This window comes from Symphalangus syndactylus, chromosome 14 (genome assembly GCF_028878055.3).
Source record: "Symphalangus syndactylus isolate Jambi chromosome 14, NHGRI_mSymSyn1-v2.1_pri, whole genome shotgun sequence".
NCBI classification, from domain to species: domain Eukaryota; kingdom Metazoa; phylum Chordata; class Mammalia; order Primates; family Hylobatidae; genus Symphalangus; species Symphalangus syndactylus.
Genome location: NC_072436.2, coordinates 112,026,579 through 112,054,200, shown reverse-complemented (window position 1 = coordinate 112,054,200; position 27,622 = coordinate 112,026,579). Strand labels below are relative to the sequence as shown.

Below are 27,622 nucleotides of genomic sequence, written 5' to 3'. Positions count from 1 at the left end.
AATACCTAGGAATCCAACTTACAAGGGATGTGAAAGACCTCTTCAAGGAGAACTACAAACCACTGCTCAATGAAATAAAAAAGGATACAAACAAATGGAAGAACATTCCATGCTCATGGGTTGGAAGAATCAATATCGTGAAAATGGTCATACTGCCCAAGGTAATTTATAGATTCAATGCCATCCCCATCAAGCTACCAATGACTTTCTTCACAGAATTGGAAAAAACTACTTTAAAGTTCATATGGAACCAAAAAAGAGCCCGCATCGCCAAGTCAATCCTAAGCCAAAAGAACAAAGCTGGAGGCATCACGCTACCTGACTTTAAACTCTACTACAAGGCTACAGTAACCAAAACAGCATGGTACTGGTACCACAACAGAGACATAGATCAATGGAACAGAACAGAGCCCTCAGAAATGATGCCACATAGCTACAACTATCTGATCTTTGACAAACCTGACAAAAACAAGAAATGGGGAAAGGATTCCCTATTTAATAAATGGTGCTGGGAAAACTGGCTAGCCATATGTAGAAAGCTGCAACTGGATCCCTTCCTTACACCTTATACAAAAATTAATTCAAGATGGATTAAAGACTTATATGTTAGACCTAAAACCATTAAAATCCTACAAGAAAACCTAGGCAATACCATTCAGGACATAGGCGTGGGCAAGGACTTCATGTCTAAAACACCAAAAGCAATGGCAACAAAAGCCAAAATCGACAAATGGGATCTCATTAAACTAAAGAGCTTCTGCACAGCAAAAGAAACTATCATCAGAGTGAACAGGCAACCTACAGAATGGGAGAAAATTTTTGCAACCTACTCATCTGACAAAGGGCTAATATCCAGAATCTACAATGAACTCAAACAAATTTACAAGAAAAAAAACAAACAACCCCATCAAAAAGTGGGCAGAGGACATGAACAGACACTTCTCAAAATAAAACATTTATGCAGCCAAAAAACACATGAAGAAATGCTCATCATCACTGGTCATCAGAGAAATGCAAATCAAAACCACAGTGAGATACCATCTCACACCAGTTAGCGTGGCCATCATTAAAAAATCAGGAAACAACAGGTGCTGGAGAGGATGTGGAGAAATAGGAACACTTTTACACCGTTGGTGGGACTGTAAACTAGTTCAACCATTGTGGAAGTCAGTGTGGCGATTCCTCAGGGATCTAGAACTAGAAATACCATTTGACCCAGCCATCCCATTACTGGGTATATACCCAAAGGACTATAAATCATGCTGCTATAAAGACACATGCACACGTATGTTTATTGCGGCACTATTCACAATAGCAAAGAGTTGGAACCAACCCAAATGTCCAACAACGATAGACTGGATTAAGAAAATGTGGCACATATACACCATGGAATACTATGCAGCCATAAAAAATGATGAGTTCATGTCCTTTGTAGGGACATGGATGAAACTGGAAAACATCATTCTCAGTAAACTATCGCAAGGACAAAAAACCAAACACCGCATGTTCTCACTCATAGGTGGGAATTGAACAATGAGAACTCATGGACACAGGAAGGGGAACATCACACTCTGGGGACTGTTGTGGGGTGGGGGGAGGGGGGAGGGACAGCATTAGGAGATACACCTAATGCTAAATGACGAGTTAATGGGTACAGGAAATCAACATGGCACATGGATACATATGTAACAAACCTGCACATTGTGCACATGTACCCTAAAACCCTAAAGTATAATAAAAAAAAAAAAAAAAGAAAAAAAAACTTCCATGTGTTGCTATTATTATGAGTTTGTATTTAAAGATTGCATTCTAACCAGCAAGAACACTTCCAGTGGGAATTTCTCATAAAGCAGTCAGGTTTTAGCTTGGAGATGTACTAAGTGCACATGTTTTGTGAGTTTTCATCTTGGTCCTGCAAAGAAAAGCATGAAGCTATACAAGTCTTTCTGTAGGGAAAAAAATACTTTTTTTTCCTCCTTTTTTCTTTCTTTCCTTTCTGATGAGCATGGATGGAGGAGGGAGAGCTCCTTCTGGATCCCTATTGGCTCTGATGATGGTTTTGTACGATGAATAACCTCTCTTGGGGTAGTGCTTCTCTTTAATGACCTTTATAATCCAGAATTTTTGTTTATCTGAGAAACTAATGAGGATTAAGAGAAGAAAGGGGGCTGGGTATGGGGGCTCACTGTTGCAGTTCCAGCACTTTGGGAGGCCGAGACAGGTGGATCACTTGAGGTCAGGAGTTCAAGATCAGCCTGGCCAACATGGCAAAACCTCATCTCTACTAAAAATACAAAAATTAGCCAGGCATGGTGGTACAGGCCTGTAATCCCAGCTACTGGGGAAGCTCAGGCAGCAGGATCACTTGAACCCGGGAGGCAGAGGTTGCAGTGAGCACCAAGATTGTGTGGGTGACAGAGCACAAGACTGTCTCAAAAGGACAAAAAGAAAGGGATCCAACACATATTTATCAATTAATGTGTCAATTACCCATGGCATCATTACCTTTAGATTTGCTCAGAACAACTCCTGTTTGTCCCTTCATCCTGGTGTAATTATTAACATCCCCCTTTCTGCTGACAGGTGTCCAGTTTCAATCATGTATTATACAGTCATTCCCTAACAGCCCTCTTAAACAAGAGAGTAATCAAATATAGAAGTCAAGCATCCAGAGCTATGGCTCAGACAAATTGGCAGTTGAATTCTGATTTCTCTACTTGATTTTTCTGAGAAGCTGAAACTACTAAATTATTTGTTAACTTGAGAAATAGGTGTAATAGTAATGTTTTTGCCATATGGCTGTTGAGAAAATTAATATGTGAGATTTTGATCAAAGTACCTGATAAATAGTAAATACTCATTTCACATTAGCAAATAATAATTCCTATTTTTTTTTTCATTGAAGTCTTTCAGTGCTACATGTTACAGGCTCCAAGTCGTTTAATTTATAGAAACAGAAGTACTACCTGGTCAGCAGGAGTGGACACAGGAAGTGGTTTATCATAAGAAGATGGACACAGAAAGTGGTTTGCTGAAATAAGAGGATGGTAAAACAGTGGATTCATCTGATAAGTGGCTATAAAGGGATTATGGATCTAGAGACATTTCTGTAAGTTTTCTTATGGGTTAGTGTTCAAATTGGTAAAGTTGCCAGGGTGAGGTAGGAAAGTCAGATTCAAGCCAGTGCTTCATATTTATTGGTTTATGATTTTTTTTCCTTTTTTTTTTTTTTTTTTTTTTTTTTGAGACAGTCTCACTGTGTCACCTGGGCTGGAGTGCAGTAGTACGATCTCGGCTCACTGCAACTTCTGATTCCCGGGTTCAAGCGATTCTCCTGCCTTAGCCTCCTAGGTAGCTGGGATTACAGGCACACACCACCACACCCAGCTAACTTTTGTATTTTTCGTAGAGATAGGGTTTCACTATGTTGGCCAGGCTGGTCAGAACTCCTGATCTCAGGTGATCCACCTGCCTTGGCCTCTGAAAGTGCTGAGATTATAGGCATGAGCCTCTGCATCCTGCCAGTATTTCTTAAACATAGGTGATAAGGTTGCATCTTTTTGCTCCTTGAAAGATGGGCTTTGCCACATGACTGACTTTGACTGATGAAATATGCAGGGAGGTGATGTGACTGTCCTCTGGATGGATGCTTGAAGTGACATTTTGTGATTTACCACATTTTCTAGCTCTTGCCTTAGATATTTTGGACACATGAGTTGACATAAACCATGTGTCAGCTGATGTCCCTGAGTGACTACAAAAAGCAAAAGTTCCAGCCAACCGGTATTGGGCACATGGCACGAATGAGAAATAAACTTTTATTGCTATAAGCCACTAACTTCAGGGGCTGTTTATTATAGCAGCATTATGTAGCCCATACTGGCTGATTCCTTTCGCCTCGTGCTTGCCTGTCATATCTTCTGCTGCTTTGCACTCTCATCTCTTCCTTCCCCCATTTGCCATTGTCAGCAACATTTGCTGACCACCTATATGCACAAAGTGGTTAGTGTCAATATGTTCCTCATAAGAACCTTATCAAGTAAATACTTTTTATATCTTGCCACTGCCACATGAAGAAATGGGCTCAGAGGGTCACTGTTCACAAATCCCACAGTCATAGGCAGAGAAAAAGTCAAACGTGGGTCTTTCGAGCTCCAGATTTTGTTAACCACTGTGCTATCTGTCTTGTATTAGGAAGAAGTTCGCTTACTGTCTTTAAAGTTTTTTTTTTAATGTAAATGCCCTGAGTTTTTCGACACATATAAAAGGGTTTTATGAATCCTTTTTGTTGATAAAAGGAGATGAACATTAATTTCTGTGCAGAATAGGATGAAATAGAACAGGAAAAATATAATCGGAATCTGTTATCAACTTTGGTGTCTTAGAACTAGGATTGTTATCCTTCTCAAAACAAATTCTAGGACACACATTCATCCAATTTGCAAAGCCATGTGACTCCAGAGAACCATGCTGACTGATTGGAAATGGGTAAAATTCTAAACAGCATCATCTTGATGTGGAATTTCCAATTACTTCATTCTGGTTGGTTTTGAAGACACATGAGCTGACTGCTTCACAGGAATCAGGAATGAAGGGGAATCTGTTCAGAACATATATGTCTCCCCACAGTAAAAACAATTCAAAGCCATAAATTACTTATCATCTCAGCATCTGGGGGACTGCTCACTAATCTTAGGACCTATAAAATAAGGCATCAAAGGGAACATTTCCTATGTTGATGCTGTGAGATCTAAACATAACTTTCTCTCAGTTGGCCCTATGAGTTTAAAAATTAGTAAATTGATGATTTACTAATCTTTGTTTCTGGATGATGATGGTGATGATGATGATAATGATGATTTTTCCATAAGGCTCTTGGACCACCCAGTTTTCACAAGGTGGTAGGGAATGAGTTTAGGGTTTGGCCCGAAAACTTTATTTCACCTAGAATTTTGCAGGCAGAGCAAAGAGAGTTAGCCTGGGGTGGGGCAGTGAAGGAGAGAGAGTTCCCTTTGGTCGCTTGAAAAAATCAGTGCCTTTTTCCTTGTCAGCACTACTGAAATTTAGCACTGCTAGGAAACAGAAATCTGATATTCCAAGATGCTCCCATTGGATTTTCAGATATCTCCTTTGCATTTTGATTGTTTCAGCAGGTCATACCTCACTCTGATACCTATAAATATCTAAGGTTTTAGTTGACGCATGTCTGGCTAGCTTTACAACAAGGATTTAAGAGCTTCACGATATGATTTGCCATGAATAATTGCTAGTGGAACATACTGGATCACCTTGTATAACTTTTGCAGGCTGGTTTTAATTTCAGGTTTGACTGTTATATTGTAGCTTTGCAAAGCAATAACAAAGAGAATCATAATTTAGATGAGCAGAAAGAAAACAAATGTTGATGGGAATATTACCATAACCATAATTTTATAGCACAGTTTAATTATTTGGTTCAGTAATGTTCAATAATTATTTCAACACCAAAATTCCTCCCCACCCCAGCCCCTCACCAAACTAAACAACTGTTTCACTACTGGCAACTAATTTATAAGGCAATTTCAGATTCTTTTGACTTATTATCTCTTTGAGATTTACAGTCACTAATAAAAGGCCCGAACTTTGAGAGGCATGAATTAAAACTGATTTATAAAGAGAATAAAAAAATCAGACTTTTTCCAATTCTATCCAGAAGTATCCACATTCCTGTGGATTTGGATGTAAGTAGAGGAAACCCAGTGTCTGGTGAATAACAGATGCTCATTAAATATTGGAAAGCAAATAAACTCACAGATGCGTATAAAGTAGGCAGAGTCTTAGGAATGGACAAGTTGACTTATCTTTCTTCTTACATTCTTTAGGATGGAATTTCATGAAGGTTCTTTTCTTTTTGAATAAACCAACTAAAGTTTAATTCCATGTTTCTGAAAATCCCCCCCCCCTTTTTCTGAGATGGAGTCTTGCTCTATTCCCCAGGCTGGAGTGCATTGGCATGATCTTGGCTCACTCTAACCTCCCCCTCCTGGGTTCCAGTGATTCTCCTGCATCAACTTCCTGAGTAGCTGGGATTGCAGGCATGTGCCATCATGCCTGGCTAATTTTTGTATTTTTGGTAGACATGGGGTTTCACTGTGTTGGCCAGGCTGGTCTCAGACTCCTGAGGTCAAATGATCTGCTCACGTTGGCCTCCCAAAGTGCTGGGATTACAGGTGTGAGCCATCGTGCCCAGCCTGAAAATCCCTCTTGACTCTTTCCTCACCCTTATCCCCCATGCCCAAAGATCAACTCCAATGGATTGTCTCTTCTTAATTATTGAATGAAACTTTTTGCTTCTCTCCATTCTGCTTCTATTCTCCTGGCCAAAGTCACTCTTCCCTCTTGCCTGGAGTACTGTCAACACTTCTAAGCTGGCCTTTCTTCCTCCACTCTTGTCCCCGTTAATCTATTCTCCATATACCAGTGAGAGTGATTTTCTGTTACATGATCGCCATCATTCTTGCTGAAATTTCTACTATGCCTTCCACTGATTGTAGGATCAAGTCTGGAAATTCTGTCAGTGGCCCTCAAGGTGCAGTTGCTGCTTAGCCTATCCTGTCCTAAATCCACATCTGATGGCACTTGCTCACAATCCAGGCTCTTTGAGAGAAGGAGAGAGAGAGTTTGTGTGTGTGTGTGTGTGTGTGTGTGTGTTTCCCTCGGTAGAGCATGGGGATCTCTGAAACAGTTTGTATGACCAATCCCATTATTCATTATGATTGTGTGTAGGCATCATTTCTGGAAAGCCTCTCAGTTACATACCCTTCTTTGTCTTTTCACAGCGTAATTGTAATGGTACCTGTTATGTTTTAATGTGATACCCTTACTGTTCCACCAAATGGAAAACTGTGAGAGCAGTACTACGTCTATCTTAGTCACCAACTTATGCTCAGCACCTAGCATGGAGACAAGCACATAGTAGAGATTTAATAATTGTCGTGTAAATGAATAAAACACATCTATCCAGTTGGATAGCTTACGGTAGTTTTGCTTCTCTGCAGTCTGTCTCCCTCTCTTCTTTCCTCCCTTCTCTCTTTTTCTCTATTTTTCTCTTTCTCGTAGTAATAATAGCTTTACTATGACCATAACTCTTTTAATCTATCACCTTTTAACACTTTATGAACTATTTCTAAAAACTCAATTCAGGAAACAGCTGAATTAACCCCTTTCTTTAGGTTCCAGGCTTCCCTGAATTCCCTAGGATTTTCTTATTTGAAAGTCTGGTTCCTTTTTATATTGGAATCATTCTTTAAAAAGAGAAAAGAACATTTGGAAGGCAACAAAACACCCAATTAATGTGCAACTACTTTGAATATTCCTGCAGTGGCAACAGTTAAAGTAGAATCATTGCACACTGTCAGTGCTAGCAAAATTATAATCCAGGGTAAGCTAGATTTAGAGTTGTGTCTCAAAACCTGCGTTTTTTGTCCTTTAGGAGTTAAAAGCGCAAAAAAAATAACTGAGATAGAGTTGAATTGATTGCTTTAAACAAAATGGTTAAATTCTGTTTTTCCCTTAAAAGAGTTAACAGAATATAACAGTTCAAAAACTCCATGTTCCGTAAAAATAGTGCTATTAGGAAGAAAGCCATACTTCTCAGTAACCTCCCTGACACTTGCTCTGTTTGACTTCCCCCTCCGCAGCTGGTCTTGAGTATAATGCCATTGATTTTGAGAGATTTTATAAAGATAATTAGATATACTGGAGTGTGTTCTATATTCTCAGCATTTTTGAGGCTATGCAAAGCCACCCAAACTTTTGAAATATGTACCTGGTATTTCTTACTTGAGAAATTTTTAGTTTCTATGCATTGGAAAAAAAAAAAAAACTATAGGAAACCTTTTTCCTGAAGTGTGAAGAAGGAATAAACGAGGAGCAGAGATTTTTGCCTCCTTTTTCATTTATGTAAATAAACGTATGAAATGGATGTTTAATTTATACATTAGTTATCTTGGTCCCAAAGCATAACTCTTTTAACACCTTGAGCTTCCTTATGTTGGAGAAAAAGAGTGCAAAATCATTAGAGACATGATTATGATTTAATTTAGGTCTTTTAGTTATGTAAGCAGAATGCAATTAAACAAGAAGTGCTCACTATGACTACATACTTCAAATAGGCTTTCAATTTTTCAGTTTTATGTGTATCTTCTGCAATTGCATAAAACTTCCTCAAGGCTATGACAGTGAATTATAGCTGTGTTCTTGTAATTATTTTCAGCTTAAAAAAAAGAAAAACTTTGCTGCATAAACTATTGAGTTAAACACATTACACGTCTAGTTTTTATTGGGATTCTGTGAGATTTTGCACCAGCCGTGAGATTCTCTCCATTCATAGGTTTAGGAGGAAAATGTGAGTATTTATGGCATCGTCATTGTCACTGTCACTGTCATCCTCTCATTGTCGTCATCACCATGAAAACCAGATCCACGAGTGTTATCTTGGTTAATTATTGCAGCAACTCTGTGATCTTTATTATTGCCACTTTCCAGATGAGGAAACCGAGACTTTGAAACATTAAGTAACTTGCATAAAGTCAGACAGCTAGGAAGCATAGTATCTGAAATAGGAAACCATTGCTCACTTTGGCAGCACGTATACTAAAATTGGAATGATACAGAGATTAGCATGACCCCTGCATACCGATGATGTGGGAATTTGTGAAGCGTTTCATATTTTTACTGAAGGTAGAAATACCAGTTGATCCAGTATCTACCAAGAGGAAAAGAAGTCATTATATGAAAAAGACACTTGCACATGCATGTTTATAGCAGCACAATTCACAATTTCAGAAATATGGAACCAGCCCAAATGCCCATCAGTGAATAAGTGGATAAAGAAACTATGGTTTCTGCTTACACACACACAAACACATGCTACTCAGCCATAAAAAGGAATGAAATAGGTCGGGCACAGTGGCTCACACCTGTAATCCCAGCACTTTGGGAGGCTGTGGCAGGTGGATCACCTGAGGTCAGGAGTTTTGAGACGAGCCTGGCCAACATGATGAAACTGCATCTCCACTCAAAATACATAATTAGCCAGGCATGGTGGCAGGTGCCTGCAGTCCCAGTTACTGAGGAGTCTAAGGCAAGAGAATTGCTTGAACCCAGGAGATGGAAGTTGCAGTGAGCCAAGATCATCCCACTGCACTCCAGCCTGGGCAACAGAGCAAGACTCCATCTTAAAAAAAAAAAAAAAAAAAAAAAAAAGGAGTGAAATAATGGCATTCGAAACAACCTGGATGGAGCAGGAGGCCATTATTCTAAGCAGAGTAACTCAGGAATAGAAAACCAAACATCTCATAGCTTAGCTCCCACTTACAATGGTTTTCCATTCCTGAGTTACTTAACATTGTATTAATATACTAACATATTCTCACTTGTAAGTGGGAGCTAAGCTATGAGGACACAAAGGCATAAGAATGACGTAATGGATTCTGGGGACTTGAGGGGAAAGGTGGGAGGTGGGTGAGGGATAAAAGACTATATACTGATTGGGTGATGGGTGCACCAAAATCTCAGATTTCACACCCACTGAACTTATCCATGTAAAGAACACTAACTGTTCCCCCAAAACTATTGAAATAATAATAAAAGAAAAACATTGTTAAAAAAAAGATAAAATAAGAAACCAAGAAGCCTGGCTACACAACCCATGCTACTAATCTTAAAAATGATTCCAAGTTGGGCAGAAAGTGGGGAGAAGCTGTGAGTGGGAACAAGTGCGGTCAAGGACAGGGGGGAAAAATGTAAGGACTCAAAATGTAGGTTGTAATCTTATCAATTGACTGTGATACCCTAAGTTGCTTATACCATTTAATTATATGATGCCTACAATGCTTGCGCACAGAATCATCTTCTTTGCAGTTATTATAGGGCTACTGTTTATGATGATGATGATATCACTATTGTAATTCAGGAAATTTCAGTATCTCTGAACACTTTTTGGTTGACTAAACAATACAACTCATTATCGTCGGGGTGAGTTCTTTAGAGAAATAATTATATTTTAATCTGTCCTTTATACACAGCTTTGACCTCTCCTGTCCAATGTGACCCACGTCTCTCAACTTGGTAGTGGTTTTTGAGGTCTCAGTTGCAATGTGTGGCTTCTTCCCATGACTCGCACAAGATTGGCTAAGAGTCTTAGAATTTTTTGACTCACAATTAATTGCAGTATACATCAATTCAGTGCTCTGGCAAAGACTATGAATTATGTTTATGTCTGAAGCAAGGCCATGGTTAATGAAAATAGTTGACTTGTTAAGGCCTTGCTTATTTCAGCAGAGAAGGTTAGAGTTGATACACATCTGGATTAAAATAATTTTAACATAAGAGAAGTTTTATTTTCTTGATACCAAAAGCTCCCCTTCTCTGGTAGCCTAAATGAATCAACACCACAGCTGGGCATGGTGGCCCATGCCTGTAACAGCAGCATTTTGGGAGGCCATGACAGCAGGATCATTTGAGGCCAGGAGTTCAAGACCAGCCTGGGGAATATGGTGAAACCCCATCTCCACAAAAAAATTTAGTCATGGTGGTGCATGCCTGGAGTCCAGGCTACTTAAAGGGCTGAGGTGGGAGGATCACTCGAGCCCAGGAGGTGGTGGTTGCAGTGAGCTGCGATCACGTCACTGCACTTCAGCCTGGGCAATAGAGTGGACCCTGTCTCAAAAAATAATAATTAAATTAAAATAAGCAGGCATAGTAACACACGTCTATAGTCCTAGCATCTCAGGGGGCTGAGGTAGGAGGATCACTTGATCCAGAAGGAACCCAGGAGATTGACGCTGCAGTGAGCCGTGATTGCACCATTGCACTCCAGCCTGGGCAACGGAGGGAGAAAGACCCTCTCTCAAAAAAAAAAAAAAAAGCAAAACAAAACAAAAAGAATCAGGAACGCAATCCATCTTAGATTCCTGACCTCCAGTCTTTCTATTCTTGGGAATTGTCCTAGAATCACCCACTTGCTCCCTGGTCACCATATTTAGTGGGCAGTAAATGACTTGCTGACTGTTCCACCATCAAAGAAAAATAATATTAATATCATCCAACCCCTGAAATGAGCCTATATTCTATGCAAAGTTAATGAGCTGAAACAAAGTCACTCTTCAAAAATGAAGTGATACCAAAAATCACCACGTTGGTTTTTGTCCTATTTTATCTTGATCACATAGCACTATACCTAGCACATAGTAGGCACTTAATATTTGTTCGCAAAAAATTAAGTCACTTCTATAAAAATTAATAGACTGAGAAGCCTTGGACTTTATGATGCACCATACTAGAGTAAAACACTTGCATTTTTTTTTTTTTTCTCAGTGTACGTTTCACAGCTAGGGTTCTATTTCTTAATCCTAGCTGGAACCAAGGAAGTTGTTATCTGCCATCTGATCAAGAGAGAACCCATAGTCCCTGCATGGTAATTGGTGCACTTTTTCTTATTTATATTTGAATTACAAGAAAACATGAAATAACTGTATCTCCTAAAACCGACTGAAAGATGGATTTCAGACGTGAGCAATGGAAGTGGGATTGGCATTCATCATAGTGGAAATGCAAAAGTGCTTTTAGCCCACCAAGTACTGGGTACACTATTCTAACCTATTTTTAAGTTTCTGAAATATTTATGGAAGAAAAATTTGTAGAATAATGAATATAGTTTTCCAGTGGAGCGACAAATGCGCACTATATTTCTGCTATTGTTTCTTATTAAATATTCATATGTATATTTTGTGTTTGCTTCATAACTGGCCATTTACCGGTGCTTAACAAGCATAGACAGCCCCGCTGAAGAAAAATAACACCAAACAACAGTAAACAAAAAAGCAGACGAATGAAAAAAAGGTATCTTATTTCTGCAGCAGTTACATTTAAAAAGTGCGTTTAACATTTTTAATACAGTCCATATTTCATAAATCCCACATGTTGACATGTCCTAGAGAAAGATGGATGGGTTGACTTGGAGGTATGCCTCTATCTAGTTTTATGTGTGCATCTGGCAGAGCTAATCTTTACTTCCCTTTAGCAGAACACAAAAATGTAATTCTCTAATAACTGACATAACTGCATCATCTTCCAATATGGACTGCATTATTAAATCACAGAAACAGACAAAACCAGAGTAGTGGGGAAGCTTGACTTCTACTTGATATCAGACCATAAAATGCCTACTTACTGTGACCGAAAGGAAATAGAGCATCGACTCTCAGTGCTGGGAATTTGGATCAACTTCTGAATTCACAGCCACAGAGTCTTGTGTGCGTGCAACAATAAGCATGTCTTTGCATTTGCATACTGCTTTAGAGTTTGCAGAGCATTTTTATGGACAAGCCCACAGTGATAGAATCAGAGCAAGGATTGCTATTCTGTGCGTACAGTGAGAAAATAGAGGCCCAAAGAAGTTTCCAATATGGTAAGAATTCTTTCTATAGGACTTTTAAATTGTATAAATTGCTTTAACACATACAGTTACATTTTGCTTGTGTAACTAGGAGAATAATTCATCGAACAGTCTTCTTCCTATTCCCAAAATACCCATTCAAAGAGAATAGGCAAAGGATTGCCTCCAGACTAAGGACTTACGTTTTTGCGAATGGCAGTTGCAAAACATGCAGAGGCTTGGATTAGCAAAAAGTAGGGGATAAGGGTTTCAGAGAGCCAAGTCATTGTGCTTAAGCATATAGGAGGAATTTGAGGATGTTGTTGCTTCTAAGAGGGACTGAGCTGAAAGGCACATGAGCGTAGGAGAGATAGAAGAGAGAATGGCTGAGATACGTGGTGGCGTGCACGCAAGGACTTCTAAGAGAAGTGATAGCTAATGTTTGTGTTGCTACAGTGTAAATCCTTCCACTTCCCCAAGCAATATATTGTATGGTCACCATGCAGGCTCATCAACAAGGATTCCGTTTCTTCCCTGCTGGGCACTGCTTGAACTTGTGGTTTGAGTGAGGCCATGAGACCCGTTATTGCCAGTGAACTATAAATGAAAGTGACAGGTGCTGGAACATTTTATTGCTGATGCAAGAGTTTCTAGAAATTTCTTATTCCTCTGATATGGTGGCTAGAAATATTTGAGATGATGGCTTTTCCTTCATCGAAGATTGCTGAGAGTCTTTGAGAAGCAACACCACCCTGTCTCATCCCACCAAATCCATGATGGACACGTGATATGAGCAAGAAACAAACTTTCGTTATTCTTGGACCTTTTAGATTTTGGAGTCATTTGTTGGCACAGCATGACCTGGTGCATCCTGACACATGCAATGTCCTCAGGTGAACATTTTGTTTGTGTGTGTGTTGTCAAGGAAAGTCACTGTGCTTCGTGTTAGCGTCAGTTTAATTCAAAGGTAACTCAACAGCAAGAAACAGAAAGTAACAGAAACTCAGCAAGGGCAAGAAATGGAAACCCGATATATTCCATGACAGTGTAAGGACCCTGACAGTCTGCAGAAATTTTACAAAGTGCTTTGGGCTTTTCACAAAGTAAAGAAGCAGTTCTGGAAAAACCTGTTTGAAGTTTTAAGGATCAGGGAGAAATTAACAGCTATCTTTGATAGTTCTCCCAGTACCATATTCAAGTTAAAGAGAAGGGTAGGATTTTTTTTTCCTGTGTTAGAGAAGGAAGTTAAAACTCAGATAAATAAAATGACTTGTGTAAGGTCATACAAATGCTAATAAGCAAAGCCCAGATTACTAAACCATTTGATCACAAGTATAGTAGTGTTTCAGCCCACTGTTTTAAGAAGTTTTCAGAAAGCCAATGAGCTAATAGCTTGAATATATTACAATTTGACCTTCATTTCAGCAGGATAGACAAATCATTGACAAAACGGTTGCAAGAATACCAGCCCTTTTAATAAGTTTTCCAGTAATAGGATATTTTTATTATTATTCAGTGAATTGATTTTTGTGGAATTGGCTTTCAGTGAATTTATTTATCAGCCAGTTTACTGAAGGACAGCTCAACACTATAGGCTGTAAGTTTTATTTGCTATAATTAACTTCAGACACTCTGTCTCCTCTCTTTCCTAACTTCATTTGTCTCTCTGCCCTGTTTATATTTATTGGATGCTCTGGTGTATAATTATTAGAAGTTTCCCTTTACTTTACAAATTGTTCTTTCATCTTTGTGTATATCATTAATTGATGACCCCATCATGACCTTAATTGCAATTTACATACTTACTTCCTACAAAGTTAGAGAGGTTAATTAGATTATTCACTGTACAGGTAGATCCACCATAAGTTTCCATTATCATTTTTAAAGCCAGTATCATCCAGTAAACATCAATATGTCAGGAGATGTTTTAGGAGCTTCAAGTAAGGTCCAGTTGTGTTATTCTAGTTAACTATATTGTACATCTCTGTTTAATCATAATATTCTTTTCTGTGGAAGTAAATTCTACCTCTGGATCCTACTTAACAGTGTTCCTGGCTGTTAGTAACCCTTCATCTGATGTGACTTTGGAATGGAAGCATTTTTGCTGTTCTCTTTATGGTGCTAAATTTACAAAGAGGTTTGAGACATTTTGAATTACCTTGTAAATGTGCATTCTTGCCTCACAGTTAAATCTGATCATTTCTTTCAAAATATTATTGAAATTTTCATTGCATCATTTCTTTTATCTGTTCAATGACATTTCTACTTCTTTGTTAATCTTCCAAAATAGTCTTAATCTTTCATACTTAAAGTGCCTCTGTTTCCTCCATCCATGCAACTAAATTTTCCTCCAGATTCAACTCCTTTCTCCTCAGGGATCTTCCTGATAGTCCCCTGACCTTTCAAGTTATTTCTTGTCAGTGGCTGGTGTTAGATGCACAGCTCTCTAATCATGGGATATTTCAGCTAAATCTGTGTACTCCTTTAGGGCCTAAAAGAGAGCAAAATTTCCCACCTGGGGGGCAGCAACATGACAAGAAGGGTAAGAGCAGAGTTAACCTTGGGAAAAAAATGAGACATAAGGTTGGCTGGGTAGACAAGGCAGCCAGAGAGACAGCCTCTGTTGTTCCTGACCACTGCTTTGGTTTTTAGTAATATCCTTTCCACTCCAATCACTGCAACGCACTGCCCTGCTGCAGGAATGAACATGTGACCCAGGTGCAGCCAATCAGGGTTTGTTCTTCCCCTGTGTTGGTCATTGGTCCGAGGTGGACAAATGATGCAAAAGCTGGACCAGGTAGAGAGATTTCCTGGAACCTTGCTAGTCAGGTTAGACTGCTTCAGAAACGTGAACTCGGAGGAGGCCAGAATCTGTTTTTCTTTCTGGACTGTCTGAAATGTGAACTGGAAGAGGCAGGGTGGGGAAAAAATCAACCCAAATAAAATCAGCAGTAAAGAAATCTAGATAAAAACAGCACTGAGCTGTATGATGTTCCAGAGTCATTTTGACTTCTTGGACGATGATTATATTGTGATTGTATTTGATTGCATTGTATTATTGTTATATTTTTATTATAGTATTTCTTGTATTATTGAATGAATAAAGCAATATATAAATGTGTTGGAATTGCTGGACATCAAACTATATTTATTTTATGTGGTTGACAGAAATAAGCTACTTGAAGTTGTTGAGCAGAGTGACAAAAAGATATAAATGCTACATTAGGAGATTCAGTCTAATAACAGTTTTTCAAGATGAATACACCAGTGAGAGCCTAGGCAGTGCTGAAAAATACATGGCCCATACCCTCCACCTTCCCCTCCTATGCCTGTGGCAGACATTGCTAATCAATCACGGCACTCTTACGCAGTGAGTCTGAGCTGGTCTTACCATCCTTCTGAATGCAGTGCTCCAGGCAGTGACTATAGATGATCGGAGCTGGCACACAAAATGAAACCCATTTGCTCTCCCAAGCTCACAGGCAAGGAGAAGAGCCAGGAGTCTAAGCATGAATTAGATATAAGGTTCTCAAGAATGGACCTAGGTGGGGAGAGAGCACAGGAACAGATAAAACCTAACGCTGACAATATGAGTTTGCTTGGATTGCCATAACACAGTGCCACAGGTTGGGTGGCTTCAACAGCAAACAGTTACTCTCATACTTCTGCATACTAGAAGTCCGGAAATAAGATGTTGGGAAGATTGGCTCGTTCTGAGGGCTGTGAGCAAAAGGTCTGCTGCAGGCCTATCCCTGGCTTGTAGAGGGACATCTACATAGCCTGTGCATCTTTACATCATCTTCCCTCTATGCATGTCTGTGTCCAAACATGCATACTTCTCTTCCTGTAAACATTCCAGTCATACTGGCTTATAGGCCACTCTGAGGACCTCACTTTAACTTGATTCCCTCTCTAAATATTCCGTCTCCAAAGAAAGTCACATTCTGACATATTGGAGGTTAAGACTTCAACATTTGAATTTGGGGGGACAATTTAACACATCACACTGGGTGCCTACCATGAGCCAGGCATGAGCTTATATACCATTATCCACTGGAGCCTCAATGCAACCTACATACTGGGTACTTTTATTTTCCCTATTTTACAGAGCAGGAAACTGAGGCTGAAAAATCTTAAGAACTGTAGTAAAAGTTACACAGCTGGAGTTGTTGTATAGCAGGATTCAGATGTAGGATCCTACTGACTATTTGACATAGTATAAAAAGAAGGGAACTTGGTTATGTATTAGACATAAAGGAGAAATTTTTTTAAAAAAATTAAAATCACCAAAGACTCTGGACTTGGTTTCTGGAAAAATGGTGATGTCAGTCTTCCTGTTTAATATTTCAGTGGCCCCCTATTCCCTGCAGGTTAAGATGTAAATTATTTAGCAGGAAAATCAAGGCTGCTGATGGTCTTAGATGCCTCATTAATTCTGTTTCTAGCTTCTCTCTTCCTGGCCCCTTTGGTCCAGCAACACTGGCAATTTATTTGCAGTGTCCACTGTAGGGAGAGGGAGAGGGAGAATGCTTGGAGGGAACAGAGGATGATGGGGAGGAACTACCTGTGCACTGGGTGTCATCCTTGTTGTTTGGAATTCTGGCTACTTTTAGCAGTGAGCAGTATAATTACAGTTTAGTCACCTAACCTCTCTGATTCTCTTTCTTCCCAGCCTGGCCAACATGATGAAACCCCATCTTTACTAAAAATACAGAAATTATCTGGGCATGGTGATATGTGCTTGTAATCCCAGCTACTCCAGAGGGTGAGGCAGGGGAATCACTTGAACCCAGGAGGCGGGGAGGTTGCGGTGAGCTGAGATCACACCACTGCACTGCAGCCTCGGTAGCAGAGTTAAACTCTGTCTGAAAATAAATAATCAGTAAGATCATGTTTGCAGAGTCCTCAGTACAGTGTCTAGCACTTGGCAAGTGCTCATTGGCTGTATGCATAGCAACGATTCAGTTTGGGATATTTGGAGTCTAACATAACCAATGGCAACCAAGGAGACAAGTTCCTTACCAAGCTAGAAACGCAAGACCAGGGTGCAAGTGGCATTCCTGGGGGGTACGAATTCTCATTTTGCCCCTTTTCAGAGGCTTTATGTTCACCCCCAGGAGTGAACAACCGTCTTCCTGCCCTGTTCCTATTTTCCATTATACTTAATAGGAGTTACGAATTGAACCAATATGTCTTAGGCAGCTTCCCCTCCTGCTTTAGCAATCAATAAATTGCCATTTCTAAAGGTGAGATTGTGAATTCTTAAGGGCAATCTGCAGATATTCTAGATGACCCATATGTCTCCTGACATTGCTGTATTCATAGATGGCTTCTCAAAGAAACCATTATTAATGATGTAATTAGTATGAATGGCGACAGTATATATCAAGCAGATCATTAAGGCGGAGGTGGGGATGTAGCCATTTATATTAAAGATACATTTTATGTTCTGAACCTAAGCAATAGAAAGAAAGTACTTAGCTTAGAAATCTCGCTTTGCTACGCCGTGGGTTTTATTTTTTAAGTTGTCCTAGACCTTCTTTTTGCTTGCTTAATGCTTCTCTTTGTTGGAGCCCCTGGGAATTTGAATGAGTTAATAAGGCAGATTTGTTTGTAAAAGAGTATGATCAAGTAAATCACAGCCTTTAAAATCACAAATTTCAAAATCCAATCAGTTTAATGTCTTGGTTCATAGACATTGTAAAAGATTTTATTGGATTTCTCTAGCCGCTTTCTCTTAGACACCCGTCTGCAAGAGTATTTACTTATAATTTGTTGTGTAAAGGGATCTTCCTATACGGCACACTGCCATATGTAACTGCTCAGCTTACCTTTAAGAGAAAATATTGAAGTAACACCCTCAAGCTGTTCTACTCTGTGTTCAGAACTTTTCAAAGCTAGATTTCTATCTTTGTAGTAAGTATTGAAACCTTGCCTCCCACATCCAGGCTGTTCAAATATGAGATAAAATAGTTTCTAAGAATGATACAGTCCAAAAGTTTTCTACATTTCTTATAGATGTTGTGAGCTGAAAATACATGTGTTAGTGAAGAGGTTTTTTTTTTTTCTCTTTTCTTTATTATTACCTCTTTTTTCTCCCCTAGGAATTAATGTCCTTCGTAGTAGCCAAAATGTTAAATGTTTTTAATAAAAGCTGAGACTTAAGTTAGAGGGGAATATCTTAACCCAGGTACAAATGACGTTGCTACTTGCCACGTTCCAAAGCGCAGAGGAGATGAGGGGAGATCATGAAAATTGGGGAGTCACACAAGGAGGGGGTGTTTTTTATTCTTCTGACAAACTGATCCTGTTAAGCATCCACTGCAGAGTGGTGGCTGCTGTGTTATGCAAGCACCTGTAATGAGCTGCAGAAGAAGAGAGGCGTCTGATGCTGGACGGAGCAGAGCTACTGTAGACAGAAGCTGGTTCTGAGGCCCCTTCTGCTCACAGGGCATGCTTCCCGTCTCGTATGCAATCAGACATGCTGCAGAGGCCAGGGACCCAGGGAGCCTGGCAATAAGTGTGTGTCCAGCTTTCCAAACTCTGGGTACTGTGACCCAACTACAGCTCTGAGCCTTTCTTAACCAGGGCTGGGGACCTGGCAGCTTCTTCTGAAGTCACCTGACAGCAGCTGCTCTGCCCTCAGTCAATGCAAGCAACCACTTGTCTTCAAAAGGAGTAAGGACAGTAAAGTCTCTGCCTTCAAGGATCATACTCTATTCTTATTATTAGTGGCTACAAACTGTTAAGAACCTACCATTTGCAAGGAGCTGTGTTGATGACATGTTGCATGTACATCATCTGTTACATTATCATAAGACCTCAAATATGTTTTATTACCCCTATTTTGAAGAGATTAAAAAATAAACTAAATTGGCTAGGCGTGGTGGCTCGCACCTGTAATCCCAGCACTTGGGGAGGCTGAGGTGGTGGATCACTTGAGGCCAGGAGTTCCAGACCAGCTTGGGCAACATGGCGAAACTCCGTCTATACTAAAAATACAAAAATTAGCTAGGCGTGATGGCACACACCTGCAGTCCTAGCTACTTGGGAGGTTGAAGCAGGAGAATCTCTTGAATTCAGGAGGTGGAGGTTGCAGTGAGCCCAGAGTGCTCCACTGCACTCCAGCCTGCATGACAGAGCAAGACTCTTTCAAACAAACAAACGAAAAAACCCTGCAAATATTAAGTATTAAATTGTAAAACTGAGACCGTAACCCAGATCTGTCTTATTCTAAAGCTTTGGTTGTTTTCATTTCAATAATTATTGTCATGTTTTAGAAAAGCAGCAAAACGTTTATTTAATATGAAATCTCCTGCAGAAACTGATATAGAAACAGATCACACCAGGACTGCTTTGATTGAAATGGAAGAAGGAAAGTCTCAAGCTCTGACTGGACCGCCTCCTCCTTCCCTAATTTCCAGGTGGTAATTCCCAATGACTGAGCCATCACTTCAGAAAACTAGAACTGTGGTTTTTCAGATGTGGTCTCCAGTCCAGCAGCATCAGCATCACCTGAAAACTTGCTACAGATGCATGTTCTCTATCCTCGCTGCAGGGAAACCGAGTCAGTAGCTCTAGGGTTTGGGTGTCTCTGAATTAAACGAGCCTTCTGGGGGTTGACAGTGCATGCTCGTGAGTCAAAACCAAGAGTTTCCAAAACCCATTTTAATAACAGCTGAGTTCTGTAGTACCTTTCGGTATTCGTAACAATGATTCCTGGAGACTTTCATGACAAAGTCCAGAGTGGTGCATTAAATCTAGTTAGGCATTTTTTTTCTTTTTTTTTTTTTTTCTTTTTTTTTTTGAGACAGTGTCTTGCTCTGTCATCCAGGCTGGAGTGTAATGGCGCAGTCTCGGCTGACTGCCACCTCTGCCTCCTGAGTTCAAGTGATTGTCCTGCCTCAGCCTCCCTACTAGCTGGGATTACAGGCCCCTGCCACCAAACTCAGCTAATTTTTGTATTTTTAGTAGAGACTGGGTTTCACCAGGTTGGACAGGCTGGTCTTGAACTCCTGCCTCAGGTGATCCACCTGCATTGGCCTCCCAAAATGCTGGGATTACAGGCATGAACCACTGCACGCGGCCTTAGTCATGCAATTTTTATTTAAAAGAAATTCAAGAAATGGATCCTATTTACTCAATGCAACATTGGAAAATGAACATTGACATTATTAACCAAATAATAAAATAAAATGATTTCTCTTAATTTGTTTGCTGTCAAGAATCACAGACCACATGGATTTGAGAAGAGTGAAAGTTATTAACAAGATTTCATGCATCAAGAATACTGTTGACTTTCCATTGAAAGCATTTTTGATTTGTTTTGAGATGGAGTCTCGCTCTGTCACCACGCTGGAGTGCAGTGATACGATCTCGGCTGACTGCACCCTCCGCCTCCAGGGTTCAAGTGATTCTCCTGCCTCACCCACCTGAGTAGCTAGGACTACAGGCGTGCGCTACCATGCTCTGCTAATTTTTGTATTTTTAGTAGAGACGAGGTTTCACCATGTTGTCCAGGATGGTCTCGATCTCTTGACCTCAGGTAATCTGCCCACCTCAGCCTCCCAAAGTGCTGGGATTACTGGCGTGAGTCACTGCGCCCGGCCCAGTGAAGCACCTTATGTGTGTGTCACCATTGAGAAGAAAGGTTACCAAATAAATTTTGTCCTGCTATTGATTGCAAAAGGCATTCCAATTTCCAAGATATGAAAATGTAGGCCCAGCGTGGTGGCTCACACCTGTAATCCCAGCACTTTGGGAGGCCAAGGCAGGTGGATCACCTGAGTTCAGGAGTTTGAGACTAGCCTGGTCAACATGGTGAAACCCTGTCTCTACTAAAAATACAAAAAAATTAGCTAGGCGTGGTGGTGCTCACCTGTAATGCTAACTACTCAGGAGGCTGAGGCACAAGAATCGCTTGAACCCAGGAGGCAGAGGTTGCACTAAACTGAGATCGCACCACCGCACTCCAGCGTGGGCAACGAAGTGAGACTCTATCTTGAAAAAAAAAAAAAGAAGAATGCAAATATGAAGAAATGTTTGCTTTAGAATCAGTGAAATATGGCAAAAATAAAAGAGATGCTTCTGAAATTTTGTTACGTTAGGTTAGCCAATGTGGTCAGGTGTCTGGAAGCAAAACTGTTTGTAATCAATTTAAAATAAGATGAAATGAAAAAAACTGCTCTTCTTCATGATAATTTTTTCCACTTCCTGCTTTGATTACATACCATATGCTGATGAGTCTCCATACTTGGTTGTATTGTCCAAGTTGGATTTTCCCTGCAGCTTCAAAATCATCATGTCCCTCACCAAACTCACGAAGTTCCTTTACATCGTTACTGATGACTCTGCTGTTCTTCTTGTTATTGTTGGTATACTGTTTTGCATTTCTTTTTCCTCTATCTCTAATTCTAGTACTTGGAAGGAGGCTATAGAGTAGTGATTACCTGTAGTTTAAGAACTGTGTTATCTGTGAAGATGTTTCAAAGTGTGGTGGGATTATAAAGGGCTTTGATGGTGGGACAGGATGGCATTGAGTAAAGTAAGTTGAGAAGTTGACAGTTCTCCCTGGTTTTATGGGTTCATTGTGATTTCAAGAAGCAGAAAGGATATGGTTGTATCATCTGCAGTCTCCATGAAAACGAATAATCATTTTCTAAACTTTGCATCGTCTTTTCTGGCTTTTTCTATCCCTGGAATCATTAATCAGGTATATTAGATGATTTCCCTATATCTGTTTACAGACACAAAAACACACACACATTTTTTTTCCCCTTTGGATTCTGCCATATCATCATAGAGGTCTTCAGGAAGTCAGTAACGCTAGTTTTAGAAGGGTTTGGTTGTTTTTGCTGTCTTTCCATACTCTCTTTTTTTTTTTTTTTTTTTTTGAGACAAAGTCTCACTCTGTCACCCGGATTGGAGTGCATTGGTGCAATCTCAGCTCACTGCAACCTCTGCCTCCCATGTTCAGGTGATTCTCCAGCGTCAGCCTCCTGAGTAGCTGGGTTTACAGGCACTCAACACCACACCCGGCTAATTTTTATATTTTTGGTAGAAATGGGGTTTTGCCATATTGGCCAAGCTGGTCTCGAACTCCAGACTTCAAGTGATCCACCTGTCTTGGCCTCCCAAAGTGCTGGGATTACAGGCATGAGCCACCATGCGTGTCCGATACTCATCATTTTTATTACTACATCTTATTCTGTTTGGGGTTTTTGCTTGGGTGATTGATTTGAGGTGTTTGCTTATGTGTCTGCTTTGGAGAAGATGTTCCCAGGTAATTAGTGTAAAATTTTTAATAAGCTGCACAAGCTTTATAATTCTTTCCCTGGAGGACAGGTTTTATTTAGAATTTAAGAACAGTAGGCAGTAGTTGTGACATTTTGAACATTTTATTTCTTTACCCGAAAAATAATTAACTTTTGTAAAACCAATAAAAAGAAATCAAAAGAAAATGAGGGGCCACAATGCTTTATGGGTTTGTGTTTCTGACAGCCTAAGTCCCACTCTTGAAAGTAGTTACCCAGTTGGCAATATACAATGAAGCACTGAAGCTGTTTGAAAACTTTTTCATTTGTCTGTGAAAATCCAAACTTGGAGAAAGAGCTTACTGATGTCAACACTTAGAAAGCAATGTTCTCTTTATATAGTCACTTACTGTCTTGGGTTTCATTTTCGGTTCGGGGGAAATTAAATTCCCTTGCAGTTGCACTCTCTGTCTACTGAGAAATTTTTTCTCCACATTGTTTTTATTTGTTATTTGTCCTCTGGGTAAAATACTGTGTCCGTAGGGTTGGAAGTGCGTTTTAGAGGTCTTTTAGTTCATCAGGCTGTTCCTTGCAGGTCAGTATTTAAATTATTTGTGACCCAGATGTCTCCTGTATTCTAAGATCCTAGTAAAAAGGTGGGGGAAGGGAGGGCATTGTCAGTACACAGCAGCCTTACTTTGTGAGCTCACGCCTTAGTTAAAAGATTAACCGAAGAATTTTATTTCACCCTGTTGTGTTACCAAACATTAGATCTTATTGCTTCTAACTGTATTTTATTCATCCCTCTTTATCCCCACCTCCCCAAAAAACAATCATTTTGGCATCTGAATTCATTCTCCTGCCAAGCACATAGAAACCTTTAATCACTTACTTACTGTAGGTATGAGCACACACAGCTTTTCTACTTTTTAAGCCTGTCCTTCCACTTAGATTGCAAATAAGTCTTCAGGGAATTGTATGTGTTCTCAAATTTGATTGTATTTTTTCCCTTATAGAAACAGGTTGGTTAGAGGGATATCACAGTGGGCAAGAATTCCAAAAAACCTGGCTTCCAATCTCCATTCTATTACTGTAATATTCAGTAGATCCCATTGTTACTGAAAATACTGACTCCTCTGTGAGCCATCTCTGTCTTTGAGCCTTTCCATGAAAGTGAGTCTACTCTCCCACCCCATTCTTGCACCCATTAGCCCCATGGCTTGCTTTGACCAATGAACTGTGAGCGAGTATGCATGTGCCTCATTTTGCTCTCTTTTCCCTCTGCAGTAAGGCCAGTGATATCTTAGATATGATGGCTCTGTCAACTTGGAGTTCCAGAGAGAGGAGAACGTGGAACAGATAACTTTGAGAAATGGGCTTTTAGCAAGTGGGAAAATACGCATGTATTTTGAGCTGTGTGTTGGGGTCTTTGTGACTGCAATATTACTCACCCTGTCTTGAATGATGGTGGTTAGTATTTGCTACATATACATGTAGAGTTCCCGCATAGTTTGTGGAGGAAGGGAAGAGTGCCAATCCGTATCTGTAAGCCCAACCTCAATCCGCCAGCTCCCACCATGTAGTCCAGCACCTAATGGTTGTTTAATAAATTATTGATGAGTTTTATTGAAATTGATTTGTGTAATGTTAGAATAAACCCTTCAGTGGTCAAAACCAGCATTTTTCCAAAGGATGGGTGAGATTTTAGGAGTTTTGTAAGTTTTTTTTTTTTTTTTTTTCCTCAAAAATGATTTTATTGAGCTGAAATACACTTGATTTGGGAAAATGGAAAAACTTTAAACCCCTTTTGTTGAAAATACATGACTCTGGAGAAAAGTTAGTATGCATTTTTTTTCTTTTTTTTTTTGTTTAGAACTGTTTTATTTAATTTTTTATTATTATACTTCAAGTTTAAGGGTACATGTGCACAATGTGCAGGTTTGTTACATATGTATCCATGTGCCATGTTGGTGTGCTGCACCCGTTAACTCGTCATTTAGCATTAGGTATATCTCCTAATGCTGTCCCTCCCCCCTCCTCCCACCCCACAACAGTCTCCAGAGTGTGATGTTCCCCTTCCTGTGTCTGTGTGTTCTCATTGTTCAATTCAATCCCCACCTATAAGTGAGAACATGCGGTGTTTGGTTTTTTGTCCTTACAGTAGTTTACTGAGAATGATGGTTTCCAGTTTCATCCATGTCCCTACAAAGGACAGGGACTCATCATTTTTGGTGCTGGGAAAACTGGCTAGCCATATGTAGAAAGCTGAAACTGGATCCCTTACTTACACCTTATACAAAAATTAATTCAAGATGGATTAAAGACTTAAATGTTAGACCTAAAACCATTAAAATCCTACAAGAAAACCTAGGCAATACCATTCAGGACATAGGCATGGGCCTATGGTCTAAAACACCAAAAGCAATGGGAACAAAAGCCAAAATTGACAAATGGGATCTAATTAAAAAGCTTCTGCACAGCAAAGGAACTACCATCAGAGTGAACAGGCAACCTAAAAAATGGGAGAAAATTTTCGCAATCTACTCGTCTGACAAAGGGCTAATATCCAGAATCTACAATGAACTCAAACAAATTTACAAGAAAAAAACAACCCCATCAAAAAGTGGGCAAAGGACATGAACAGACACTTGTCAAAAGAAGACATTTATGTGGCCAAAAAACAGATGAAAAAATGCTCATCATCACTGGCCATCAGAGAAATGTAAACCAAAACCACAATGAGCTACCACTTCACACCAGTTAGAATGGCCATCATTAAAAAGTCAGGAAACAACAGGTGCTGGAGAGGATATGGAGAAATAGGAACACTTTTACACTGTTGGTGGGACTGTAAACTAGTTCAACCATCGTGGAAGTCAGTGTGGCGATTCCTCAGGGATCTCGAACTAGAAATACCATTTGACCCAGCCATCCCATTACTGGGTATATACCCAAAGGACTATAAATCATGCTGCTATAAAGACACATGCACACGCATGTTTATTACGGCACTATTCACAATAGCAAAGACTTGGAACCAATCCAAATGTCCAACAACGATAGACTGGATTAAGAAAATGTGGTGCATATACACCATGGAATACTATGTAACTTTCTTTTAGGTGGTCCACAGACACAGCAGAAAACAAGATTGAATCATAGGGTGGAGAAGTTTTTCCTTTTTGAGTTTTCTTTTAACACATTGTATAGCATTCAAAACAAAATTTCTGATAGCCACATATTTCATCGGTTACCTGTAATAACTAGAATTCCAGGAGACCAATGTGTTTATATTTGTACAGTTGCTTACCATTTATGGTTAATTATAGTAGTGTCCCATTTACACTAGAAATTGATTTTATAGATTTTCTTTTAAAGTAAATTGTGTTTAGCACCAAGAGTCCAATAAAGGAAAATAAATAATATAGCTGGTAAGGTGAAAATGTCAAAACCTAAAAGCGCGGCAAATGATTGAAGTTTGGAGAAACAGTACTGTAAGCCTTTTGCTACCCTAAAATATTGTTATGAAAGCCTAAGGATGCCGGGCATGGTGGGTCATGCCTGTAATCCTGGGACTTTGGGAGGCCAAGGCGGGTGGATTGCTCGAGGTCAGGAGTCCAAGACCAGCCTGGCCAACAAGGTGAAACCCCGTCTCTACTAAAAATACAAAAATTAGCTGGGCATGGTGGTGGGCACCTGTAGTCCCAGCTACTTGGAAGGCTGAGGCAGGAGAATCACTTAAACCCAGATGGCGGGAGGTTTTGGTGAGCTGAGATTGCACCACGGCACTCCAGCCTGGGCAACAGAGCGAGACTCCATCTCAAAAAAAAAAAACAAACAAAAAACCCAAACCCAAAGAATGTTTGAATGGGTTGTTAGGATGGTAAAGTGATAGATTTAAGGAATCATTGCTTTGGTCGTTGTTTATTGTGTTGGTGTTTGTAACAGTCTTTCCTTCCTATCTAGGGATTTATCTCCAACTTGTCTGTCCCCAGTTTGCTGAGATTTCCATATGAATGGCATATTCCAAGTGGAGAAGAAGGAGAGTGACTATATTCACTGTCACTTTCTGATTTAAGCTTTTTTAACCTACGTACCCACTCTCTGTTCTGTGTGAAAAGTAACTGGAACCATTTGTGTGGGTGAAGATAACACTTAGCAGACTCAGTAGACCCTTAAATAGGAGGTATGAAGTCAAGGGTATGAAGTGAGCATGAAGTGAGAAACTTGAACAGACTCTTGCTTGCTTGTGACTGTAAGTGTTCCCTAGAATTTGTGTGGACTCACCTGGGACTTTGTGTCTCAGACCCTTCAAGACGGTGAGCTTTTTGAGGACAGAGTTACATCTCATTCCCCTTCATGTTTCCCATCCCTTCACAATTGTTTTTTGACACCAGGCATTATTCCAGTATCCATTCATTCATTCATTAGTGACTTTCAATTAAAGCATACTCATGTGTTCCATTACAGGTGCCAATGCATCCATTTTTATTATTAATACTGGCTACAATAATATTTGTAGCAGCTACAAATTATAGAATAAAAATCATGAATCCTGGTAGCACTTTTTGTTTATAAGAACAACTGCTTGCAACAACTTAGCAAGATGGCAATATTATCTCTAATGAGAAAAGTGAAACTTACAGAGTAGTTAATCTACTTGCCCATCAATATAAGATACAGGCACTAAATATAGGTCTGTCCAGTTGTGGAAAACCCAGAAACCCATTTGGCTTCTCTACCTAATACTACCTTGTTGATGAAGACACACACACACACACACAGAGAGAGAGACAGAGAGAAGAGAAGAGAGATCAGCTACATAAACTTCCTAGTCCTGCCTTATTTATTAGTCTGTGATGCTTAATTTTTTCCAGGGCTCCGGTCATAGCATTCCTCAGCACCATCGTTCCAAATCACTGAAGCTGGCAGCATTCCTTTCCTTGCTTAA

The 27,622-nt window shown here is 39.8% G+C and overlaps 1 protein-coding gene, 1 long non-coding RNA gene and 1 other non-coding gene across 22 annotated transcripts in view; all 3 read left to right on the top strand.

Annotated features, from left to right (window-relative positions):
• RBFOX1 (RNA binding fox-1 homolog 1) overlaps positions 1 to 27,622 on the top strand; it is a 2,507,416-nt gene that overhangs the window by 1,652,178 nt on the left and 827,616 nt on the right. The gene's annotated exons all lie outside the window — the stretch shown is intronic.
• LOC134732523 (uncharacterized) overlaps positions 1 to 27,622 on the top strand; it is a 112,416-nt gene that overhangs the window by 79,108 nt on the left and 5,686 nt on the right. The gene's annotated exons all lie outside the window — the stretch shown is intronic.
• On the top strand, positions 8,611 to 8,714 carry LOC129463273 (U6 spliceosomal RNA). The gene has a single exon (XR_008651078.1). It is a non-coding gene; the product is annotated as a U6 spliceosomal RNA (small nuclear RNA).